The sequence below is a fragment of the Haemaphysalis longicornis genome, unplaced genomic scaffold (assembly GCF_048455015.1).
Source record: "Haemaphysalis longicornis isolate Haplotype H1 unplaced genomic scaffold, Haemaphysalis longicornis Haplotype H1 scaffold_11, whole genome shotgun sequence".
Lineage (NCBI taxonomy): Eukaryota > Metazoa > Arthropoda > Arachnida > Ixodida > Ixodidae > Haemaphysalis > Haemaphysalis longicornis.
This window is the reverse complement of record NW_027526214.1, coordinates 95459881-95465564: the sequence shown is the minus strand read 5'-3', so window position 1 is coordinate 95465564 and position 5684 is coordinate 95459881. Positions and strand designations below refer to the sequence as shown.

The 5684-nt window shown below is 47.6% G+C and overlaps 2 non-coding genes across 2 annotated transcripts; both read right to left on the bottom strand.

The window, feature by feature from the left end:
* Nucleotides 1–4206: 4206 nt before the first annotated feature.
* Nucleotides 4207–4279, bottom strand: Trnat-agu (transfer RNA threonine (anticodon AGU)). The gene has a single exon. It is a non-coding gene; the product is annotated as a tRNA-Thr (tRNA).
* Nucleotides 4280–5562: 1283 nt separating this feature from the next.
* Trnat-agu (transfer RNA threonine (anticodon AGU)) lies at nucleotides 5563–5635 on the bottom strand. Its single transcript has one exon. It is a non-coding gene; the product is annotated as a tRNA-Thr (tRNA).
* Nucleotides 5636–5684: the final 49 nt, after the last annotated feature.

Sequence of the window (5684 nt, the reverse complement as noted above, 5' to 3'; positions counted from 1 at the left end):
GCGCTTCCTTCCCCAGTTTCCAGGGGTAATTCAACATCCTTCTCTAAAGTTTTCTGTTTGTCGTTTCGGTTGACGTTCAGGTTCGCGTGCGTTCGTTGTATCAGAAGGTTCTTGACGTTGTTTGAAAGAGTCAAAGACATAAAGCGCATTCCAAGCACTTGCTCCTGTCTCGGTTTTGTAGCGCAGTGGAAAGAGTGCTGTGTACCTCCCGTTCCGGCCAGAGTAGTGGAATCGAAACCGGGCGCCGCTAAATGTTTCGTTTTTTATACTGTAGCGGGAGAGGTGCGGACAATGGACGGACGCCGGACATAGCCCCGAGCAAGAGATGCTTTGCGTCTAAAAGAGAAATAAAGGGTTTGGGTTAACAAGTCAGTTCTCAAGATTGCACAAAGATGGGGCAAATCATGGCGTGGGCTGCTCAGGTAATGCAAAATCGTGGACAATGGCAGATTGAAAAAGAAGGTAAACGTAACCAAAAAGTAATTCAATGAGCGGGGAGACTGGTTCGGACGCATCTATACGGCAATGAACAAAGACTGTATTTACGGTTTAAGGTGTGCCCCCCACGGATGGAAAGAGAAATACATAGCACAAAAGTGCATTGCACAGTGAGCTGGCCACCCAACAGAAAATATCCGCTGTTCATACACCAAAAAGGGCAATTGTCACCAACTGGTCGGAAACGTTCCCCCGCCAAGTACCAAAATACCTTTATATATATATATATATATATATATATATATATATATATATATTTATATATTTATATATATATCGAGGTTGCAGTCGTCATTGCCAGTGCAATTCGGCTGTTTCCTAGATGTTTCATATTGCCGAATGCCGTGTGTTTGTCATTTTTCTTTAATACAGTGCTGAATAGGCGAAAGTGTAAGTCGAGAAAAAATTTGTCGTTTTTCCGGGAGCGGGAGTCGAACCCACATCTCCGCATAACGCGTGCGGTGCGTTAACGAATTACGCTACCCCGCAGCGGCTCCTCTCTCGACTTTTACCGGGGGGATTTATATTTACAAGTGCTCTGAGGCCAGTCAACTAGCGCCACCCCTCAACTACCGCGGGAGACGTAGAGCGTCTTTTTTTCCAGCGGCCGCCACGTAAGACGTGGTCGGAGGTCGGGGTTAGCAATTGGCATATCCGAACTGCTGGAGCCAGAGTCCTCGTAATGTATGTAGGAGAAAAGAAAGATACGGGACGAGGGACTCAGTAAGGACACATATCGAGGTTGCAGTCGTCATTGCCAGTGCTATTCGGCTGTTTCCTATATGTTTCATATTGCCGAATGACGTGTGTTTGTCATGTTTCTTTAATACAGTGCTAAATAGGCGAAAAAAGTCGAGAAAAAATCCGCCGTTTTTCCGGGAGCGGGAGTCGAACCTACACCTCCGCATAACGCGTGCGGTGCGTTAACCAATTACGCTATTACGCTACCCCGCAGCGGCTCCGCTCTCGACTTTTACCGGGGAGGGGGGAGGTTATATTTACAAGTGCTCTGAGGCCGGTCAACTAGCGCCACCCCTCGACTATATATATATATGAATATATATATATATATATATATATATATATGATTGCGAGAAGGGCTGTCTTTGGTTGCCGTAGCAAATAGTAAAAAATGGGTATAGCTTCTAACAAAACTGTTTATTGGTCGACGTTTCGATCGGATGCCGATCTTTCTCAAGACAACATTTCGTATTTCTGTGCACGTATTTATAAGCTCGTCGTCCAACGACGCCGAAAAAAGAGAGAGGGGGGATTTGGGGAGAGAGGTAGCAACAAACACGCTCTCGGCGAAATGAGGTGAAGGTTTGCAAAAAAGAGAGAGAGAGAAAAAAAAGAGAAAACGCAAAACCAAAAACAAACCTAAACATGCAGAAAAGGGAGAGAAGTACACAACTCTTTCAAAAACACTGTCCTCCATCGTTCGTCAGCTTGTAGAACGAGTGACAGGTAGCGCCCACTTCAGAGGGGGTCTGTTATTGCTGCTGTCTGTTATCCCTGTTACTGCTTTGCGCTTTCGTTTCTTAAGCAGAGCGGCCCCCCTCTGAAGTGGGCGCTACCTGTCACTCGTTCTACAAGCTGACGAACGATGAAGGACAGTGTTTTTGAAAGAGTTGTGTACTTCTCTCCCTTTTCTGCATGTTTAGGTTTGTTTTTGGTTTTGCGTTTTCTCTTTTTTTTCTCTCTCTCTCTTTTTTGCAAACCTTCACCTCATTTCGCCGAGAGCGTGTTTGTTGCTACCTCTCTCCCCAAATCCCCCCTCTCTCTTTTTTTCGGCGTCGTTGGACGACGAGCTTATAAATACGTGCACAGAAATACGAAATGTTGTCTTGAGAAAGATCGGCATCCGATCGAAACGTCGACGAATAAACAGTTTTGTTAGAAGCTATACCCATTTTTTACTATATATATATATATATATATATATATATATATATATATATATATAAATATATATATATATATATGAATATATATATATATAAATATATATATATATATAGATATGTATATATATATTTATAGCGAATCAGAATAGGAAATGAGAGGCTCGTTGAAAATAAGACAGAAATCAGAATTGGCAGTCAAGAAGACCTCGGAAAGCAAATGGGAGGATGTAGTGGCTCAAGATAAAGAATTTGGAAAATAGGAAAGTGGAGAAAAAATGCCCGCCAGGTGGGATCCGAGCCCACGACCTCCAGAATACCGGTCTGGTGCGATAACCACTACGCTACCGGCGGGGCTACTTTAGCCTCCACATTCTGGGGTATTTATGTTAAGGTGTTTTTGTTTCCTGCGCATGGGGGTGGTAGCCAGCGCCACTCGGAATACTCGGGGTGAAGGGGACCTTCTTTTTAACCTCCGGGTCGTGACTCCAGCGTCTACGATATGTCGAGAGAGGTCGACCAGCGTTGAACCCTCTTAAGCTCCCTTATGGCACCAAGACTGCCAGAACAGAGGCCCTCGCTATGCATGTAGCGAATCAGAATAGGAAATGAGGGGCTCGTTGAAAATAAGACACAAATAAGCATTGGCAGTCAAGAAGACCTCGGAAAGCAAAGGGGTGATGTAGTGGCTCAAAATAAAGAGCTTGGAAAATAAGAAAGTGGAGAAAAAATGCGCGCCAGGTGGGATCCGAACCCACGACCTCCAGAATACCGGTCTCGTGCGATAACCACTACGCTACCAGCGGGGCTACTTTAGCCTCCACTTTCTGGGGTATTTAGTTAAGGTGTATTTGTTTCCTGCGCTTGGGGGTGGTAGCCAGCGCCACTCGGACTACTCGGGGTGAAGGGGACCTTCTTTTTAACCCCCGGGCCGTGACTCCAGCGTCTACGATATGTCGAGAGAGGTCGACCAGCGTTGAACCCTCTTGAGCTCCCTTATGGCACCAAGACTGCCAGAACAGAGGCCCTCGCTATGCATGTAGCGAATCAGAATAGGAAATGAGGGGCTCGTTGAGGGGACCTTCTTTTTAACCTCCGGGTCGTGACTCCAGCGTCTACGATATGTCGAGAGAGGTCGACCAGCGTTGAACCCTCTTAAGCTCCCTTATGGCACCAAGACTGCCAGAACAGAGGCCCTCGCTATGCATGTAGCGAATCAGTATAGGAAATGAGGGGTCGTTGAAAATAAGACACAAATAAGCATTGGCAGTCAAGAAGACCTCGGAAAGCAAAGGGGTGATGTAGTGGCTCAAAATAAAGAGCTTGGAAAATAAGAAAGTGGAGAAAAAATGCGCGCCAGGTGGGATCCGAACCCACGACCTCCAGAATACCGGTCTCGTGCGATAACCACTACGCTACCAGCGGGGCTACTTTAGCCTCCACTTTCTGGGGTATTTAGTTAAGGTGTATTTGTTTCCTGCGCTTGGGGGTGGTGGCCAGCGCCACTCGGACTACTCGGGGTGAAGGGGACCTTCTTTTTAAACCCCGGGCCGTGACTCCAGCATCTACGATATGTCGAGAGTGGTCGACCAGCGTTGAACCCTCTTAAGCTCCCTTATGGCACCAAGACTGCCAGAACAGAGGCCCTCGCTATGCATGTAGCGAATCTTAATAGGAAATGAGGGGCTCGTTGAAAATAAGACAGAAATAAGCATTGGCAGTCAAGAAGACCTCGGAAAGCAAAGGGGGGGATGTAGTGGCTCAAGATAAAGAATTTGGAAAATAAGAAACTGGAGAAAAAATGCCCTCCAGGTGGGATCCGAACCCACGACCTCCAGAATACTGGTCTGGTGCGATAACCACTACACTACCGGCGGCGCTACTTTAGCCTCCACTTTCTGGGGTATTTAGTTAAGGTGTATTTGTTTCCTGCGCTTGGGGGTGGTGGCCAGCGCCACTCGGACTACTCGGGGTGAAGGGGACCTTCTTTTTAACCCCCGGGCCGTGACTCCAGCGTCTACGACATGTCGAGAGTGGTCGACCAGCGTTGAACCCTCTTAAGCTCCCTTATGGCACCAAGACTGCCAGAACAGAGGCCCTCGCTATGCATGTAGCGAATCAGATTAGGAAATGAGGGGCTCGTTGAAAATAAGACAGAAATAAGCATTGGCAGTCAAGAAGACCTCGGAAAGCAAAGGGGGGGATGCAGTGGCTCAAGATAAAGAATTTGGAAAATAAGAAAGTGGAGAAAAAATGCCCGCCAGGTGGAATCCGACCCCACGACCTCCAGAATACTGGTCTGGTGCGATAACCACTACACTACCGGCGGGGCTACTTTAGCCTCCACTTTCTGGGGCATTATGCTAAGGTGTTTTTGTTTCCTGCGCTTGTGGGTGGTGGCCAGCGCCACTCGGACTACTCGGGGTGAAGGGGACCTTCTTTTTAACCCCCGGGACGTGACTCCAGCGTCTACGACATCTCGAGAGTGGTCGACCAGCGTTGAATCCTCTTAAGCTCCCTTATGGCACCAAGACTGCCAGAACAGAGGCCCTCGCTATGCATGTAGCGAATCAGATTAGGAAATGAGGGGCTCGTTGAAAATAAGACAGAAATAAGCATTGGCAGTCAAGAAGACCTCGGAAAGCAAAGGGGGGGATGCAGTGGCTCAAGATAAAGAATTTGGAAAATAAGAAAGTGGAGAAAAAATGCCCGCCAGGTGGAATCCGACCCCACGACCTCCAGAATACTGGTCTGGTGCGATAACCACTACACTACCGGCGGGGCTACTTTAGCCTCCACTTTCTGGGGCATTATGCTAAGGTGTTTTTGTTTCCTGCGCTTGGGGGTGGTGGCCAGCGCCACTCGGACTACTCGGGGTGAAGGGGACCTTCTTTTTAACCCCCGGGACGTGACTCCAGCGTCTACGACATCTCGAGAGTGGTCGACCAGCGTTGAATCCTCTTAAGCTCCCTTATGGCACCAAGACTGCCAGAACAGAGGCCCTCGCTATGCATGTAGCGAATCAGATTAGGAAATGAGGGGCTCGTTGAAAATAATACAAAAATAAGCATTGGCAGTCAAGAAGACCTCGGAAAGCAAAGGGGGGGATGTAGTGGCACAAGATAAAGAATTTGGAAAACATGAAAGTGGAGAAAAAATGCCCGCCAGGTGGGATCCGAACCCACGACCTCCAGAATACTGGTCTGGTGCGATAACCAGTACACTACCGGCGGGGCTACTTTAGCCTCCACTTTCTGGGGCATTATGCTAAGGTGTTTTTGT